At 40.6% G+C, this 21,517-nt stretch overlaps 1 pseudogene; it reads right to left on the reverse strand.

The window, feature by feature from the left end:
- Positions 1 to 11,422: 11,422 nt before the first annotated feature.
- On the reverse strand, positions 11,423 to 19,781 carry LOC146719173 (protein NLRC3-like; annotated as a pseudogene).
- Between the last annotated feature and the right edge of the window lie 1,736 nt (positions 19,782 to 21,517).

Here is a 21,517-nt window from a genome sequence, read left to right on the forward strand (position 1 = left end):
GCTTTAATTTTCTGCTTCTAAGTTCAGATAGAACCGAAGTTATTGTAACGGGGCGTAAAAATCTTAGAAACACTGTGGCTAGCACAGCACCGACAGAAGTTACAGAGTGTGTGTATAACTCTGTAACTTCTGTCGGTGCTGTGCTTTTTTGGAAATCGAATTTCCCAGAGGAACCCACCCGAGGGATTAATAAAGTTCTATCTAAATCTAAATCTAATTTTCTGCTTCTAAGTTCAGATAGAACCGAGGTTATTGTAACGGGGCGTAAAAATCTTAGAAACACTGTGGCTAACAAGATCCTTACTCTGGATGGCATCGTCTTGAGCCGCCTGTTGTAGTGATTTGGTACATTATAAGTAAAATTGAAACATACAATCCCATAGCACAACATCAACATTTATTTATATACAAAAATAAAAATGCTTTTTCAGAAAAGAATTGTAACTTCACAATTCATCACCGGTTACGTGGGTACATTTTTTTTTTAAATGCACTAAATGTAGAATACATGGTTTGGTAAAATGCTGGTTACACGTTCTAAGAATGAAAAAATCAGTCTTTCAGAGAAAAAATTAGCAGCCACCTTTGTAACACTCTGCGACCAACCGTAGCTGTCTGATTTTCACCATGTCCAACCCTACCAGCTTGGTGTATGCCTCGGCGATGGCATCAAAGACTTTCCTTTCCGATTTCAGTTCGTGCAAGAGAGTTTCCGCCACCATGCAGACTTTGACGTCGTCCATTTTGATGTTGCGAGCAATCAGCAGCCGTTGAATGGATGGAATGAAACGTGGGGTGAGGAGTCTTTTTCTGATGCTGTAATAATTTTCAGCGTAAAAGTCATCCTCCAACACTCGCGCACACTCGTGCTGTTTCTGGCGGGGTTGATCGGACATACAACCGTTGCATTCGTCAGTGAGGTACTTGTTGATTACTAGGTTGACAAGATGATACACCGCGGTTTTCACGGTATCGATGAACAAAGAAGATGCCCAACCGTCAAGCTCGTCCGCTTGCTGCTGCTGCTTTTCCAAGGGGCGATAGGAACCGCGCGTGTCAGGTAATATTGTGCCCTCGTCCGCAGAACTTTCCTCCTCCTCCGCAGGGTGGCGCAGGGCTGTAGAGGCCATACTTCTCTCTGTTGTTGAGCTAAAAAAAAAAAAGGTTTGAAGGAATGAGACGGCGGTCTTCTTTTTAAAATAACAGAAGGGGAGCGTGATCTGGAAGTGGGTTGATATTAAAGGTGCGGGTAGGTGTGGCAGCAATTTTCAAAAACCGTAGAGTTGGCCACTGTGTCTCTAGCAGCTGCAACTTTGGAAAAGAATGGTAATTCCCATCTGTTGGGCTTGAAATTCTCCATGAAAATGGCATCTTCCAGCCCTTCTGCTCAATCAACCATCAGAGTGACAGAACTTGGTACATATTTGGTACTTGGTACCAGGGATACTGAGCAATCTTTAGTCTCTGAAGATCCAGCCACGAACCCTACATTTGAAGATTGGAGTGAAGACGCACCGTATTCACCAGTGTCAGAGTGGAGCACACCCCCCTCACCACCACAACTGTGGACTATGGACACTGACAACGAGGAAGATTTTTTTGTATTTCGGCGACTCTCCCGACATTGATGAGGTAGACTGGACATGGCCACCCTTCCAAGGCCCTGAGAGATTACCGGAACAGCTATGGGTTAATGATGAGGACTTACCCTATGTACCCACGTAACCGGTGATGAATTGTGAAGTTACAATTCTTCTCTGAAAAAGCATTTTTATTTTTGTATATAAATAAATGTTGATGTTGTGCTATGGGATTGTATGTTTCAATTTTACTTATAATGTGCCAAATCACTACAACAGGCGGCTCAAGACGATGCCATCCAGAGTAAGGATCTTGTTAGCCACAGTGTTTCTAAGATTTTTACGCCCCGTTACAATAACCTCGGTTCTATCTGAACTTAGAAGCAGAAAATTAAAGCTCATTATGTGTCTAAGACATCCCGGCGGTTTAACCAATAAAAGTGGGTATAATATGCATAGCAGTGAAAATGTATGCTATGCTATGCCTTCTAAAGCACGTATAATGTAAACAAAACTGGTCTTTGCACAGAAGCCTGTGGAGCTTCATAATTAACCTCAGCGTGTGAAGAGGACTCTCCATTTAATAATAGCTGTAATAAATGTTATGGCCAACGGTGTTAAACGCTGCACTTGGGTCTAGCAGGGAAGATTTCAACTTTTCAATATGAATGAAGGCTGAAAACTGATTAGATTAATGCCTGATGATCTTTTCTGTGCTTCTTCAAGTTTGTAACACCAAACATATTAAAGGATGATATAAGGTTCACAGGAAGAGTTTAATTAGACACACATTTACTACTTTTCTTTATACTCTTTCTTTCTTGACATGTTTAATATGCTTACTATCTGAGGAGAAAATGAACCTTGTGTAGTTTAAAAAAGTTTTATTTAATCAAACTGTAATGTTGTTGAACTCTGACGGACGTGTCTTTTAATCTTGTCAACAGTCCTTAATCACCTAAATGTGCCATTAATCATCTTGTAAAATGTTCCCTCTGCTTCTGTTGCACATCTCCCCGGACACTCTCTGCTTCACCTGTCCTGTGCAGGTGGTCCAACCCCTGCCTGCCTCCTTAAACTGGGGTGTTTAAATCTCTTTACCTCTGTTGTGAACTTCACACAAAGTTTGTGGTAACAAAATCAAACTGAGGAGGATCTCGTTTGAAAAAAAAAACACACAGTCACGAGACAAAATAAAAACAGACTGCTCAAAGCAGAGCCCTCGCAGCTGGTAGTACAAAAACACAGTGACAACATGCGTATTAGATACCCTCAGTGCCAAAAGCCTAAATATGAAAAAGGTGGGATCACCAAGAATATCCTAAAAACGGCGTTGAGGTGGGTGTTACAGTGAAAAAAACAAAAAGCAGCCAAATTTTCATCTGAAAATGTTGAATTTTAGTAAAAACAATACTCTGTAGTTTGATACTGGCGTTACAGACAAAGCAGATGTTTAAAGCCTTTGGACGCTCATTTGAAATGCACTCATTCTCCTTATCAGCTGGAAACATTAAAGCCGTAAAATGACTTTTTCGAACGGATAAAAACTATTGAACAACAAAAATGTTGAGCCTGTACCAGAATTTGAATGTACATGTGTTGAAGGTGCGGGTCTTGTTGAATTATTAAACATACTTTCTTTAATTTTTCGAGCCACAAAAACAACAACTTTTAATTTTCTTCTGCTTGAGTATCGGCCTCGGGTAGCTCTACTTATCATTGCTCAGTCAGTTGTCTGTTTGTGCTACTTTTTTCAAGGAGCAGCGGATTACTGGTAAGGGTGACTTTATGTGTTTAGTTACTTAAGTGGAAGTACTGTGGATAGTTTTACCTTACATACATAGAACTGCCAGTACAGCTTCTGAGGTAACTGTTTACAAAATGTTATATTCTATCCACAAATTCTTTGCAATTTTACATTGATAAACATTATCCTTAACACATTTGGCCCACATAAAGTACTATGGCCATCACACTGTCATTTAGAATTGTTTAAATAACTCGTGTCTTAAGTCCTTCCATCAAACAGAAAATTAAAAAAGTCGCATGGTTCACTTTATATTTCTAACATTTTGTGATATAAGTCGTTCATAACAAACTGAAAGGCCGGGAGTTTAAAATGCAAACCGATGGAAGCAGAAGTAGAAGACTATAATGTCACAGAGCACACTGTGTCTATTATTGTTTAGACATGTATAAATAAGAGCTTAATAAAGATGCTTAATTTCTTAAGAAATAAACAGGTGGCGTGATCTTTATCAAAAGTGGATGTTGCATCTGTGGCTAAACCCCTGTACCCAAAAACTTTAAAAATCTAGTGTGTGTGAGGCTGTGTAAGTAAAGCTTGCCCTTCACACCCGCGTGTAACAAACCATTTGTTGGGGGGTTGTGGATTTGTCACCTCAGCATTGTGAAAGTGGGGAAACATGTTTCTGGCTGTGCATAAGATTTCTGCTTACAACTTAGAATCTCAGTTCTAAATGACATTCAGATGTTTTTTTTAAGTATGGCTAATGTATTATTTGACTTCTAAGGCACACACACACACACACACACACACACACACACACACACGAACAACAACAACAGCAACACAGAGAAGAAGAGGGGGTCGTTTTACTACGCATCATAAAAACACAATCATTCATCTTCCAACTGTATCTTTCTGTTCTGGCTTTAGAATCATTGGTTGTTTACTGAGCCGTACTTTGGGAGTCATACTGTTGTGATACTGGGGGGGAAAGGGTAAGGTTTGATAGACTAAACCCTTACACACAAAACTTGAAAAACCTAAAGAGTGTGTGAGACTGCTAGCTGGGTTGTTCAGCAATAAACTCATCTACAAATGTGTTAGTAAAGAGTGACTTGTACTTCTGTCCCATTAAGCAATGGTTTAACAAATTTCACTGCAAACTATAAAAGGAATCTGGATTTAAATAGAACATAGTAGTGCAGGAAACACTAGTATAAGGTGTCTATGGAACAAATCTCCTTCAGCGTTCAAATGACCAAAGTGAGGCCTACAGGCGTTTCTCTCAGTTGGTTGTGTTCAGGGAAAAAGCAGCTAAATACACTGTGACTGCTCCACATTGTTAGTGAGTTAACTCTGGATATCTGTAGGTTTTGTCAAACTTGGAGTGAACAAAAGCAGAAAAACAGTAAAAGATGCAGACGGTGAAAGTCTGGTTTATTTCATGAACACAATGAAACATTTTACAGTCCACAGAGCAAAGCATACATGATAAATAGATACACATAACACGGACAGTGAGAAGTAAAACTCTTACCACATGTTATATTCTGTAAACTTAAAATAAACCACAGAAATTAGAGTTTAGTGTTTTAAAGTCATTATTAAAAACATGAGTCAACATTACTGAAGTGACACTTTAACGATGCTTCATATCACAGTCTTTATGATGATAAAACATGTTCTCTCATTAGTAGTTGTCTGCGCTGTCACTTGTCATGAAAATGTCCTGAGTCAGGGTTCCTCTTCAATTACCATTGATCATTAATAGGACGCACAAAAGATTTGTTACATTATCCCCATAAACAACACGCTTTTATAGAAATCATTGTGACACAGATATTTAGATTCTTGCTTCACAATGTGCACGAACTCAAAATCTTTAGCTTCATATTTATAAAGTATCGCAAAGAATACATTTATACCATTGTATGAGCTACATTTCTTGTAAAAAAACTGATTGGTAATGCGTTTGAGAAAAGCTCCTGCTGTGACCTTCCTTCTGTGAGGGCACACACACACACACACACACACACACACACACACACACACACACACACACACACACACACACACACACACACAGAGAGAGAGAGAGGGGGGAGATCATTAATACAAAGGATTGGAGCCGTTTTTGGATTTTCACTTGTTGTTGGCTTTAATATGAACAGTCACATGAAATTCATTCCAGTTTTTTTTTTGCCTTTGCTTCAATTAAGATGGTTCTTTAAATCTACAACAGCTTCCTTTTCAAAAAAGTTTACTGACATAGTAAGGAAGTAGCTAGGGACCTCAGTAAGTATGAGCAACAATAGCTTAGGGACAGTTTCTACAATAAATAGGATTTCTTCATCTGCTGTTCGTCAAAAAGTGCCATTAAAACAATTCAGCAGACCCTCAGAGTGCAGATACAAACTGTTTTCAGCTGTAGAGGTAGAGGTACGCTTCATGTACTTACCGGTATCAACATACAGTTTAGCGGAGTGGATTAGAGTGCATTGGTGCTTGGGCCTCAAAAAAAAGTATAGGTATATTACTACTTAGGTGTATCATATATAAGAGACAAATGTTGTTCCTTCAGTATGCTGGCATTACTAAATTTGGCTCATTGCTTACATATATTTATAAAAAGAAAATGTACAAGCTGTGATAACTGTTTCTGATAAAATGAAGAGTAGACTGATATATAAAATATTCCTTTATTGGGTGAGAAAATCAGACCATGTCATAACTTCTTTCAGTCATACAGAATAGATATCAGAGCCTTAAACAGGCTGGCTTCTGCTAAATGGGTCAAACTGGGCAGAAAGTCTACAAACACATAACATCCTTATAGAATATGATGTGACACTATAGATCAACTTACCTCAGAATATATAAAGCATATAAACAATTACAGCAATATGATGCAACAAACACAGCAGTGCTACTGATCCAAAATACTCAAAGCTTCATAGAACTGGAACAAACATTTATTTTTAGGTCCATTCTGCTGCTGATACATACTTTAGGTTTCTGAATATTAAACTTGTTGCTGCCTTTCATAGTGTGTAACTTGAAGGCCCTGAGTACTTTCTCCCACACTGAAAACACTGGAATGATCAAATTATTTGAACATTACCTAATAAGACTGATTCAGGACAGACAATTAGTTATAACTTTCCTAGCAGTCCTTCACAAACAGGGAACAGTCTGTCTATTCTCTCCATCTGTCAGCTGCCGCTGGCTCTTCCTCCTCCTCTTCCTCACACACTGCTGAGTTTGTCCTGGTGGATCATCAGGGGTGCAAAGCCTCACAGATGATGTGCAGCAGTGTGTCCCTCAGTCTGTCCTCACTCTGGACACTTGCAGTTGTCACACATGGAAATCAAATGTGTGATAAGCTGCAGGATTCAAACACAAGTGTGACTTATAAACACATGTTCATACTTTTATTCCACAATCAGAGAGAAAGAAACAGAGAGCGAGTGCAGGACAGACAGACAGGTGAAAGTCTCAGGTGTATACACTGCTACAAAACAGCACAAAAGAAGGAGGATTTAGTGTTTGTGTTATTACGAAACAAGAGGAGTTCCCAGATGATACAGTGGACACATGTGTGACTCCTGCGATTAAAGCATCTTTCTTTCAGCTTAACAAGTGAACCGTCAGCTGTTCAAACACACGTTAAAGTCCGTTTGGCTCGACACCACCGAACAGAGGCAGCAATATAACATTAACAGTGCAGTGAATCCTGCTTGTGCCGTGATATTCAGGACTGCAAACCGAGCAGCATTCACTGACTTTCAGCTTGTTGTGTTTGTGGATATATGACTGACTTTAATTATCCACAAAATCATCACAATCTCTGTAAGATTAAGGTCGACTATATATATATTTTTTAAAGTAAAGGCTTTAAAACCAAGTTAATTCTGAAAGTACAGACATCACTAATGTCACATAACTTTCCCGACACGTGGCCAACAATAATGGTTTAACGTTCTTCATTAAAAAAATATTTGCGCATAAATAAGTGACATAATATTCAGTACTTACTTCTGGAAGTTTACTCTTCCTCCGCTCCGCTTCCACCGTTTTTTTTTCGGCAAAATTATCCACACCACCACCGCACTATGAAGTCTGGGATATGTTGGGCCATGAAGGCTACACCGACCCATCCTTAAAATTCAGGGAAATTATGGACGCATTTGAGGGCCGCATTTCGAGCAGCCTTTGAATTGGGAAAGCCTTCTCTTGTCGCTGTGACGTAATCGGCCTTAAAATGCGGCCTTTAAGGCTGCAAACCCCAAATCCGGTCATTGGTACTTCCTGGCTTGTGTAGTTACTAGGTAACAAAAGCTCAACACTGCCCCTAGCGTCCTGGAGCACTTCCGTTGTGTTTTGGAATTTGCATGTGTTTTGGATTTTGCAAGTGTTTTTTAGTTTGTACGTGTTTTGGATTTTGCAAGTGTTTTGGAGTTTGTACGTGTTTTGGAGTTTGCATGTGTTTTTGAGTTTGCAAGTGTTTTGGAGTTTGTACGTGTTTTGGAGTTTGCATGTGTTTTTTAGTTTGCAAGTGTTTTGGAATTTGCATGTGTTTTGGAATTTGCATGTGTTTTGGAGTTTGCAAGTGTTTTGGAGTTTGTACGTGCTTTGTCTCTAGGGGCCACCGTATGTCAGTAACACAGAACTGTTTTGCTGTGTTTCAGCGCAATAAACCTCCATGTGCACCTGGATGAACCTTGTCTTCCTTCAGTGTGTTGCATTATTATTATTTTTTTATTATAAGCAGAATAAGATACACCAAAAATCCCGACCGTATCTCGCTTATTTCCGGTTAAATGGGATAAAATAAATAAATCCTACAGCAGTGACCAAGGCAGGAAAAAAGTGAAGAGACAAAAATAGCACTGAAAACAGTAGCTATATAAAGAAGAATTTGATATAGCTACAATTTTATGAAATAGCGAATACCGAAAAAGTACGAAAATCATTATCATTCATTGTTCTCTGCTTAGCAGAACAGAAGAATTTAGTTTTGAAAAGGAAAAAGAACTCAAATAGATGAACTATAATTGAATTAAAAAAAAAAAAAAACCTCCTGCATACTGTAGTCAGCTTTGTCTCCATCTAGTGGAGACCTACCAGATCTAATGCTGTGATTTTTCTATTCACTCCCACTACAGGTTAGACTGGTTTTACAGGGATGTAGTAGAAAAAGCATAAAACAAGAACATCAGACACTCACAAACACTGCGAAAAGTTTGTCAGGCAAGAATGCTAAACTTCCAAACTACAATGATTCAATGATGAGATATTTGACTGTGATCAAAGTAAACTTTATTGTCATCTCTGCTATAAACAGTACAGTATATAGAGAGAGGAGACGACAAAGCTCCAGCTCCATTCAGTGCAAAAGACAAAAAATAAATATAAGAAGAGTAAGAAATAAATATAAACTTGAAGACTAAGGTAAAAGGATTAATAACAATTTACAATTTAGTGTTTGACTGATTTAAAGTGACCTTGAAAAGTTTGATATCCTGTTTATGAAGATGACCACGTGCTTTTAGGTGAAAGGAATTTGCTAATAAATCAGTCCAAATTTCCCTCTGTGAGTGTGTACAGTGAATATTTGTGAGGAAAACATGGAGGGTGATTCTGCCTCAGGACCAGAATGACAGAGAGCTAATAGACTGGCTGTTTGCCTGTTCTGAGTTTAGCTCTGGAATCAGCTTTACTTATTACATTATTTATTATTGTCTTTATTATTACTCATGTATACCCAGCAGTACTTGCATGAAGAAATAAACTGAAAAGAGCCATCTGAATTCAAGGCTGGAACTGTACTCAGATCAGACACCAGCGAGGGACGATAAGAAAGACAGATGCAACAACATTGTCATCCCCTATGTAGCCTCCTTACTTGAATATTGTATATTGTATATTGCATAGCTTTTTTTTTTTTTTTTGTTATACGTAAAATTGTATTGTATTTATTTAAATTTTTACTTTTTAATTATTTTATTTGCATTTTTTAATCACTAGGGTTTGAGAGTAACGAAATTTCTATTCTCTGTATGTCCTGTACATGTGGCAGAATTGACAAATAAAGTTGACTTGACTTGACTTGACTTGACTTGACGGTGCATCAGAGAAACTCAGGAGGGTTTTCTCCAAGCACGACATCCTGGATTATTTCAGACCCAGCAACACACTCAGACAAAAACTGGTTCACCCGAAAGACAAAACTCCAAAACACAAACTTAACAATGTGGTGTATGCTCTACAGTGTAGCGAGGAATTCCCAGACCTCTACATCGGAGAGACCAAACAGCCACTTCACAAGCGCATGGCACAACATAGAAGAGCCACCTCCACAGGACAAGACTCAGCAGTCCATCTGCATCTAAAGGACAAAGGTCACTCTTTCGAGGATGCCAATGTTCACATTTTGGACAGAGAGGATAGATGGTTTGAAAGAGGAGTGAAAGAAGCCATCTATGTCCACTGTGAGCGACCATCTTTGAACAGAAGTGGTGGTTTACGACACCAACTCTCTGCCATCTATAATCCAGTTTTGAGATCCTTCCCAGACGCCTTAACGCCCACTCACATCCTGGGCCATCTGACCTCAGGATCACCCTATCACATGATAGGGTGGGGCCAGGTTTCACAATGAGCTCACCCGAAACCCTGGCTTATTGTGACCCACACCCGTTTTCACACCGTGGTTCATGTTATTAGGTAGAGGATCACCAGGGGGTCCTTTGTCCCTCTTTGGGGGGAAACTCCCACAGGGTTTAAATCTGGGTGGGACTCTCCACCATTTGACCTAAGAACTGAAGAAGCTTCTTGGATGAGAGGTGAAACGTCTTCAACCAACTTAAAGAAGTCCAGACATTTTTCTTTCCAATGTCACCAGTGTTTTTCCATGTTCTATGTAGCCCAGAGTTTTTGCTGCATTGTTAATAATGTCTAAAAAATGCTTCCTAGTTTGTCTTTGAACAGTCAGCGTCCATCCATAGCCTTAAAAATAATTGTCCCCTGTGAAGACACAAACTACACCTTTCTTGGCTGCTACCTCAAAGCACATTGTGCGCTGTCGAGGCTGTGTGCTGCACAACAACATTCAATATTTAGTATTTACTGTTATTTACTGTTAGCTAGATTAATGCAATGGTGCTGTGTTTATTATGTTGCCCTCATTTTTTGCTTGTTTTTTCTTTTTCTTATTCTTTTTCTTGTTTTTTTCTCTCAACTGGTGATCTGGAAGATTTTTTTTCTTTCTAAGTGCCCTTTCTCACTGTCTCACTTGCCCTCTGTTATTCTGTTTCTTCATCTTTCTTTCTCCCTTTCCTATCCCCCAACCATGTCTGTCCCATCTGTAACAACTGAAAATAAAATTAAATAAATAATAACAACAAAGGTAGATCAAATGGATCAAATGGCAAGGCCGTGATGATCCACTTGGCAAAGTAAATCCGTTGGGCATCTTTGTTGGCCTTCAGACAACAACTCTGACGGCTAAATAACCAAATGGGACAGGCAAAAAAATAAAATAAAATAAAAAGTAAAAATAAATAAATGTCACCCATTCATATTGATCACACACACACACACACACACACACACACACACACACACACACACACACACACACACATGTGTCGTTAATATTAGTATAACAGTCAACTATAACATGCAATATACATATTCAGAGAATAAAATATACTGAATCAGAAAAAACAAATACAAAGGAGCTGGTATTTCTTCTGTGGGAATTCCTTGCAAGGATTGTGACACAGGAGTAAAACTGCATGAGGAGCTAAAAACGCTCTTAGACACGTTCTTTCATTCATAAATACATTAAATACAACTGCTGGTCAGCTACAAAAATGCTACCTGTGAATTTCTCAGTGATATCTCAAACTTGTTCAGCATGTTGTTGTAGACTTAAAAAAGAGTTAATAATAAATCACGGTAGTCAAAAATGTACAGAAGTAAATGTAGCAGTAAAAAATATAAATACATCTCAGAGGACCCTCATCCTGTCTTAAAGCCTCAAAGATCCTGCATCACACACTTTGGGAATCAATCTTCTAGGGAACATTCATTCTTCATTTTTAAACAGAACAATCTGGGATGATAACAATGTACCATCAGGCTCAAACTCAAGTACATGTCCAAGTCCAAATGCAGCATAGACTGGCTCAGTGAACGTGGTCTGGTACGTGTGGAGATGTATCTGTTTTCGTGAAGACACTATGCAAGGGAGACAATAGAAGGACACAGTGCCAGCAGGCCAGTCCAGATATACTGCTACTCAGTTAGAGTCAGCAGGTGGGGCTGTTTTTATGTCTGTTGGTATGCTATTGTGCCAGGCAGTGAAACCTTGAGCTGAGCAGAAAAGACTCCAGGACTGGTTGTAATTGGTTCCATCCAATACAGCAGCCATCAATGTATGCTTTCCTCCTGATTCCTTTGTATGTCACTCCTATTGTAACCGTTCCTGTCCACCGTACCTCCCAGTAAAAGCACCCAGTCAAACCATCGCTGCAAAGCACCTGTTTCCAGCTATCCAATCTCTCTGGATGATCAGGCTGCTCCTCTTTCACCAACACGGCTTTTCTGTTGTCTGTAGACAGTTTGAGGTTTCCTTCTGCTGTGTTTGGGTCCAGTACTAATAGTACAGGGTGGACCATTTATATGGATACACCGTAATAACATGGGAATGGTTGGTGATATTAAAGTCCTGTTTGTGGCACATTAGTATATGTGAGGGGGCAAACTCCTCAAGATGGGTGGTGACCATGGTGGGCATTTAGAAGTCGGCCATCTAGGATAGAACTTTTGTTTTTTCAATAGGAAGAGGGCCATGTGACACATCACACTTATTGGTAATGTCACAAGAAAAACAATGGTGTGCTCGGTTTCAACGTAACTTTATTCTTTCATGAGTTATTTACAAGTTTCTCTTTGTTCACAGTCATTGACATGTTGAAGAGGTTAACACGTGAGGAGCGGATCGAAATTGTGTTGATATCTGGTGAACGCAGTAACCGGGTCATTGCAGCAGATTTCAATGCAAGACACCCTACGAGACCACCCATCTCCCATGCTACAGTTAGCAAACTGCTTGCTAATTTTCGTGAAACTGGTTCAGTGTTGGATTTGCCAAAATGTGGACGCAAGAAAACTCACTAATGAAGAAACATCAGTGGCTGTCCTAGCTTCATTCAGCAAGAGCCCACAGCGTGGCCATGTCACTGGAGAGTGGCATTAGTCGAACATCCCTTCGGCGGATGTTAGCTACTCACAAATGGCACCCTTACAAACTCCAGCTACTGCAGGATCTCGACGAGGATGACCCAGATCAGCGCACAGAATTTGCAGAATGGGCAAAGCAAAAATTGGAACAGGACCCTCAGTTCACACAGAAGATTTTGTTCAGTGATGAGGAAAAGTTTTATGTGAATGGTGAAGTTAACCAACAAAACCACCGCTATTGGTCTGACACTAACCCACATTGGATGGATCCCTCCAAGACCGTTGGAACAACAAAAGTGATGGTTTGGTGTGGTATATGGGGTACAACGATAGTGGGTCCATTCTTCATCAATGGAAACCTCAAGGCCACTGGATATTTGAAATTGTTACATGATGATGTGTTTCCCTCTTTTTGCACTGAAGCTGGCACGTTCCCTCAGTTTTTCCAGCAAGATGGTGCACCACCACATTATGGGTGCCAGGTCCGAGCATTCGTAGATGAACAGTTTCCTGGAAAGTGGATTGGTCGTTGTAGGCCAGTTGAATGGCTCCCAAGGTCTCCCGATCTGACCCCCTTAGACTTTTATCTTTGGGGTCATCTGAAGGCAATTGTCTATAGTGTGAAGATACGAGATGTGCAGCACCTGAAACTACGGATACTGGATGCCTGTGCTGGCATTTCTCCTGCGGTGTTGCTATCAGTGTGTGAAGAGTGGGAGAGGAGGGTTGCATTGACAATCCAACACACAATGGGCAGCACATTGAACACATTTTATAAGTGGTCAGAAAGTTGTAAATAACTCATGAAAGAATAAAGTTACGCTGAAACCAAGCACACCATTGTTTTTCTTGTGACATTACCAATAAGTTTGATGTGTCACATGGCCCTCTTCCTATTGAAAAAACAAAAGTTCTATCCAAGATGGCCAACTTCTAAATGGCCACCATGGTCACCACCCATCTTGAGGAGTTTGCCCCCTCACATATACTAATGTGCCACAAACAGGACTTTAATATCACCAACCATTCCCATGTTATTACGGTGTATCCATAAAATTGGCCCAACCTGTACTTTGGCTTTTGTAGACATTAAACAAATAAGATATGACATATTAATTGGGGGCAGGGATAGCTCAGTAGGTAAAGTGGTCGCCCCATGATCGGAAGGTCGGCGGTTCGAATCCACTTAACGGCTACCCTGAGGTACCCCTGAGCAAGGTACCGTCCCTACACACTGCTCCCCGGGCGCCTGCTTAGTGGGCTGCCCACTGCTTCACTGAGTGAATGGGTCAAATGCAGAGAAAAACAAGTAATTTCCCCATGGGGATCAATAAAGTATCCATTATTATTAATGATTGAGTTTTGAGAGGTTATGGTTTATGTTACCCTCAGTTGGATCCAAACTACGGGTTCACCATTCTTCCAGTCTTTATGCTAAGCATAGCTAATTATTTCATCACATTTCAAAGAATATTTTATATCTAGTGCTGTCAGCGCTAATCTTGTTAAAATGACGTTAACACCATAACCGCATTAACGCGGCAAATCTCCGTTAGCAAGTTGTCGCGGATCGCCCCGTGCGTGGGGCTGGACGGCTCTAATGCATTGTCTGTGAAGGTTCTCAGTCATCCAGGTCTAATGCATTAACAAGCTAAATGAGCTAACGTATTGATGCCATGCAGCCCCACGCACGGGGCGATCCACGTTAACTCATTAACGGAGATTTGCTGCGTTAATGCGGTTATGGTGTTAACGTCATTTTAATGACATTAACGCTGACAGCACTAATTATATCATATTATAATGTTGATAATTTGAATTGATTGTTTTCCAAGATCCTTTTAATAGTGGTTTGGCTTACATCTTAGGGGTGATGGGGCCATTCTGCATTTTCCACAGTGACCAGTCCTGTTGATGTGGTAGAGAAAGACAAGTGAACACAAACTCAGGCTCAGTAAACGAAGGCTATGACGTATGTGTACTGATTTTAAAAACATCATACTTGAGAGTTTCCAGTTTGCACTTTGGCTCCTGCTGTAAAGCAGACAGTAGTTGAAGTCCCAAGTCTCCTGGATGATTAAAACTCATATCCAGCTCCCTCAGATTAGAGCGGTTGGAGTTCAGAGCTGAAGCCAGGACACAACAGCCTGTCTCTGTGATCAGCCTGATAACCTGTGAACATACACAAAATGTTTTCTCTGCTAGATATAGCATGATATAGCATAAATGATTTGCCTGCCAGTTGTCCAAAAGCTATCTACCAGCTTTATGCAGATGATGCAGTTATATATGTACCAGCTAAGTCACCTGGTGAAGCAGCAGATACTTTAACGACACATCTGAATGATGTCCAACAATGGCTGGAACATAATCATCTTGTATTGAATTAAAAAAAACAAACAGTTTCTATGTGTTTTTCTATTAGAAAACAAAGTTCACCTGATGATTTTAAAATCAAGTTAAGCAACGAAGAAATAAAGGAGGTTAAAGATTTTAAGTTTTTAGGAATAATTTTAGATTCACTCTTAAATTTGATACACATGTAAAGAAGATTTCAACGACGGTCAAGGTTAATCTGAATTGTTTTAAGTTAATTCGGCATTATATACCTACTTCAGCAGCTCAGTTATTCATGCATTCCATGATATTCTCTCATTTTTCATATTGTCTGACAGTTTGGACTCAAGCAGCACCATCTACAGTTCAGCCTGTGGTATCCTTATATAACCAATCTTTAAAAATAATGGATAAAAAATCTATTCGGTGGCATCATTGTCACATTTTAAAGAAATATATAATCTACTTAGTTTTATGAGTTTTAATCATTTGTGTTTTCTTAAATTAGTTTTTAAATGTATAAATAGGATGGCCCCAAAGTGTCTTAATAGATACATCCAAAGACAAGATAGTAATCGTATTACTAGGAGCATGGTGAACGGCAACTGCAAGATATCATATCGAGATCTTAATTTGGTCAGTCAGCATTTTCCATAAAGGCCTGCCATCTGTGGAACACACTTCCAACCGAAATCAAATTGATTACAGACATCAGATTCTTTACATTGAAGGTCAAAGTGTGATTAAAGGGAAATCAGAGCTGTAGTCATTTTAATTAATGATTTTTTATTTTTTAAATTTATTGTCTATTAATTGTAGTTGTATTTATGTTGTATTTTGGTTTCATGCAAATGTATGTTTTATTGTAAAATGTATGCGCTGACCACTGAGAAAAAGTGAGTTTGTTTTCAAAGAAGCTTCCTGATCTCAGAAGCTGTTGGATTTCCTCCACTAAAGAATTGTCATTGAGTTCATTTAGGCAGTGAAACAGATTAATGCTTCTCTCTGGAGAAGGACAGTGTCTGATCTTCTGCTTGATGTACTGCACTAGCTTTTCTCTGACCTTTGGTTTACTTTTTGTCTTTTTCAGCAGGCCTTGTAGGAAAGTCTGATTAGTATCCAGTGAAAGACCCAGCAGGAAGCGAACAAACAAGTCTAGGTGCCCCTTTGGACTCTGTAAAGCCTGGTCCACTGCGTCCTGGTAGAGTTTCTTACATGCATGCTCATGTTTTACTGACAATCGACGTCTTCTCAGTAGATTGACACCAGTGTTGACAAATGTTAGAAGGACATGAAGTGCAGCCAGAAACTCTTGAATGCTCAGATGGACAAAGGAAAACACTCTCTCCTGGCTCAACCCATGCTTCGTATTGAAGACCTCTATGAACAGTCCTGAGCAGAGTGATCCAGTTTTGATGTCAATGCCATACTCTTTTAGTTCTGTTTCAGAAAATATCTGGTTTTCTTTCTGCAGCTCCTCAAAAGCAAGGTTTCCCAAAGCCAGAAAGATCTTCTTGGCTTCTGAATCTGTCTCAGCCTTTCTATGATACTTTGCATTATCTTGCTTTATCCGAGTTAACAGGAAGTGGATGTACATCTCAGTCAGGGTTGCAGGAAGTTCTGTCTTCTCTTTGAACTGGAGTGCATCCTCGAGAACTGTAGAGGTGATCCAACAGAAGACCGGAATGTGGCACATGATGTGGAGGCGTCGTGATGTCCCAATGTGTGAAATCATTGCATTTGCCTGCTCTTCATCCCTGAATCTCCTCCTGAAGTACTTCTCCTTCTGCGAGTCCATGAAGCCTCTGACCTCTTTCACCATGTCAACACACTCATGAGGGATCAGAGTGGCTGCTGCAGGTCGTGTTGTTATCCAGAGGCGAGCAGAGGGAAGCAGGTTCCCCCTGATAAGGTTGGTCAGCAGTACATCCAGTGAGGTGGACTCTGTAACATCAGTCACAATGCTGTTGTTGTGGAAGTCCAGAGGAAGTCGACACTCATCCAGACCATCCAGGAGAAACACAACCTGAAACTCTTCAAAGTGGCAGATTCCTGCTTTTTCTTCCCTCTCTCAGCAGCAAGACATCTCCCCCCCTCCCCTCCTCCCAAACATCTCCCAGTGTCACAGTGGATCAGGTCAGGAGACAACTGAGGAAGCTTTGCCCCAGAAAGGCAGCAGGCCCAGACAAGGTGTGTCCTAGGATGCTAAAGGCATGTGCTGCTGAACTTGGGGAGCCGCTACAACGAGTCTTCAATCTCAGTCTGCGACTGGGGAGAGTGCCCGCCCTATAGAAGACATCCTGCATCGTCCCGGCCCCCAAAAGGAACCGGCCCAATGAGCTGAATGACTTCCGACCGGTGGCACTGACGTCACATCTTATGAAGACTCTAGAGCGGCTCTTCCTCAACCTCCTCCGACCACAGGTACAACATGCCCAGGACCCACTACAGTTTGCATACAAGGCGGGTGTTGGAGTGGAGGATGCCATCCTGTACCTCCTACACAGAGCCCACTCACACCTGGATGGGGGAAAAGGCACGGTCAGGATCCTGTTTCTTGACTTTTCCAGTGCCTTTAATACCATCCGGCCCTGTATGCTTCAGGAAAAACTGAACAGGATGGAGGTGGACCCCTGCCTGGTGGCTTGGATCTCCGACTACCTCACCGACAGACCACAGTACGTCAGGCTGAAGGACATCACGTCTGACACTGTGGTGAGCAGCACAGGAGCACCACAGGGAACTGTGCTGTCCCCTCTTCTCTTCACCCTGTACACCTCTGACTTCTGCTACAACTCTGAATTATGCCATATTCAGAAGTTTGCAGATGACACAGCCATCATGGGGTGTATCTGGGATGATCAGGAAGAGGAGTACAGAAGTCTGGTGAGGAACTTTGTCGCATGGAGTCACACAAACCACCTGCAACTCAACACCTCAAAGACTAAGGAACTGGTTGTGGACTTCGGGAGGTCCAGAGAAGGTCCACTGCCAGTTCAGATAGAGGGTGAGGAGGTGGAGGTGGTCAACAAGTACAAGTACCTCGGGCTGTGGGTGGACAATAAACTGGACTGGTCATGCAACACAGAGCACCTGTATAAAAAAGCCCAAAGCCGACTGTACTTCCTAAGGAGGCTGAGGTCTTTTAACATCTGCAGGAAGCTCCTGAGGATGTTTTACCAGTCAGTGGTTGCTGGAGTACTTTTCTATGCTGTGGTGTGCTGGGGGAGCAGCACAGCAAAGAAGGACTCATCCAGGCTGGAGAAACTGATCAGGAAGGCTAGCTCTGTGGTCGGCATGAAGCTGGACACTCTGGTGACAGTGGCAGAGAAAAGGACATTAAAGAAACTGATGGACATTATGAACAATGCTGGGCATCCTCTGCACACGGCCATAAACAATCAGAAGAGTCTGTTCAGTGACAGGTTGCTTCTCCCCAAGACAAGAACTAACAGACTTAAAAACTCCTTTGTCCCACACGCCATCAAACTGTTTAACTCCTCTCTGGAGGGGAGAGGGAGGGGAAACAGGAAACAGGAGGACAAAGGAGGGGGGAACAACTAAGCTGTAGTGCCTCTTCACCTCACTGTACAATACCTTGTGCAATACTTTTTGTAAATAGTCAACAGTGCAATAGACCTCAATACTTGAAATGTGCAATTCACTTGTATTTTTATTTTTATTCCTATTTATTCTATTTATCCCCTTCGTATATTTTATTTATATTTGTCTCTGTATTTATATATGTGTGTGTATGTGTGTGTGTGTGTGTGTGTGTGTGTGTGTGTGTGTGTGTGTGTGTGTATATATATATATATAATATTCTGTAACTTCTGTCGGTGCTGTGCTTTTTTGGAAATCGAATTTCCCAGAGGAACCCACCCGAGGGATTAATAAAGTTCTATCTTATCTTATCTTATCTTCTTTGGTGTCAGTAAACATATAATGGATAAGTTCCACCAAGCTGCACTGTTTTGTTTTCAGCAAATTGAGCTCTCGGAAAGTGAATTGGAAGATAAACTGTATATTGTTGTTGGCTTTGTTTTTAGCCCAGTCCAAAATGTATTTTTGTGTCAAGACTGTTTTTCCAATTCCACCCACTCCCTTTGTCACCACAGTTCTGACTGGTTCATGTCTTCCAGATAAAGGTTTAAAAATATTCCCAAAAAAGATATCAGCTGAACCTCCAGGTTTCAAGGAGGCAGGTTGTATCTGTCTGTCCTCATGATGATCATCATCTCTGTTCTCACCCTCTAAGATGTGGAGCTCTGTGTAGATCTGATTCAGACGAGTGGGGTTCTCTGCTCGGGCACCCCCCTCAAACAAGCACTGAAACTTTTTCCTCAGGTTACACTTTAATTTATGTTGGCAAATGGCAGCAGAAGTTTCTGAGGAAACATCAGGTGATATAGGTCCATTTACAGTGAATCAAATATGCTAAGTGCAATATGGTTTTTAAGAAACCTTTAAGAAACCTAATCCATTATTGAGATCTTCACATTATCCATTACTGAGGTTAACAGAGTTATTGTTTCACAATAATTTTACATTATAATAAGAATTTTACCTCTTTGGCAGTTTGACAGTTTCCACAGATGTAAAAAATGAAGAAAATATAGAAAAGCATCTCACTCCTCTGCAGAGAATCAGCCAGCTGATCCTGCTTCTTTCTTCTCAGGAAGCTCAGTGTGAGTCTCAGAAATGTGTCACCATCGCTGATCTCATCTTTTTTTATCAGCCGTTGATTCATAATCTTCTCTCATAATCTTCTTTTTTTGTGTGCCTTCTGGACATTTTTGACTCAGAAATTTCTTGAATTTTTGTAGCTCATTTTTCATAAAAGTAACAATTTCCTCCTCAAGCATCTACAAAATGCAGAGTAACATTTTTCATTTTAAAGAGTGTTTTTTAGAGGCAATCACAAAGTTGCAGTATACAGCGTATTTCTTGGGAACATCTCATGATCATGATGTGACCAACACCATTACAGGCTACTCAAAATACACACCCACTTCCTCTATACTTTCTAACTCATGACACATGCAATGAGCATTTTCTATTTAATTTTATGCCAAGTTAACCCAATATCATGGTAAAACATGTAATAGACACGCTGGTCAACTCGAGCGAGGTGTGAATGAACCACAAAATTAGTTCGGGATACCTGGCTGCTGTCTTAATGTTGCATAATCCCACCAAATCCCAATTCTTCCATGAGCATAAGATCAATAGTCAAAGTTGTCTTGATGCATGCTCAATCATCCAGGAAAGTAAATCTCCAAAAGTTGATTCTGTTCATCTGGATGTAGCGTTTTGTGGGAGAAACATTTCGTCACTCATCCAAGTGACTTCTTCAGTCTCAGCTGATTGCAGGTTTCCCCAATCTTATAAACAGTACATTTGCATAAATGTCCCGGTGTCTGGTGTTTCCAGGCCAGCCGAGTTGGGAGCAGGCCAGAGTTGGGAGGTCGCCTTGTAATGGGAAGGTTGCCGGTTCAAGCCCTGGCTCCGACAGTCTCGGCCGTTGTGTCCTTGGGCAAGACGCTTCACCCTTGCCTACTGGTGGTGGTCAGAGGGCCCGGTGGCGCCAGTGTCCGGCAGCCTCGCCTCTCTCAGTGCGCTCCAGGGTGGCTGTGGCTACAATGTAGCTTGCCATCACCAGTGTGTGAATGTGTGACTGGATGTGTAAAGTGCTTTGGGGTCCTTAGGGACTAGTAAAGCGCTATACAAATACAGGCCATTTAACCATATATTTTTTTAACATCACCAACTGCTTTTATCTCCTAAATAGCCTTGTTGTACTCGATCATGTGTTTTTGCCTTAAGCAGTGAAACAGGTTTATTGTTTTCACATTCAGCAGGTGCAGGTTTCTTGCAGATTTTGAAAAGTGTTGCGCTTTGGAGGTTGTTGAAGTGGATCTCTTTTCAGGTCTAATTTGTTGTTGCTGACAGACACTGAGAAAAACCAAAGTCTGTCTACAAGCAACCCAGACATGGTTCGGTAAGTCTCAGCGTTGTGCACACTATGGAATGCATGGCACTGCTATAGCAATGACATGACATAAATACATTTTTATATCACATAAAAAATATTTTTATTCTGGACAACATGTCATGTCACAACCGTAGTTTGAACTGTACTCTCAGTAAACAGTATGTTCATGTATGTTCATGAAAGGACCTGGATGACTAAGAACCTTCACAGACAAACTGTGTCACACAACCAACACTGACACTGAGTTTACAACTTATTGTTTCTGACTTTTTAAAGTTTTTTTTATTTTTTATTTACTGCACAACTTTTTTCTATGAACGACTGGCTTTAACAGTTTGTCTTAATGGATACAGTGACTGGAAAGGCATTCATCACACTTAATCCACTGTTTCACTCAAAGTAACACAAAGGCAAAACTTCTGTTATAAGTGTCACATTTTCTTTCTTTTAAGAATAAATACATAGTTCAAAGTCTCATCAACTTTGAACTTTCCTTCTCCTGACCTCAACTTGGGTAATTTAAACTAAAGTAGAAAAGCAAGAGGGATAAAATGTCTCTGTGATTTTATATTTTATATTCTATCGTTATCATATTTAATATCATGT

This window comes from Copadichromis virginalis, linkage group LG1 (assembly GCF_057382275.1).
Source record: "Copadichromis virginalis isolate Kocher_CV1m ecotype Utaka linkage group LG1, C_Virginalis_male_GT1.1, whole genome shotgun sequence".
Lineage (NCBI taxonomy): Eukaryota > Metazoa > Chordata > Actinopteri > Cichliformes > Cichlidae > Copadichromis > Copadichromis virginalis.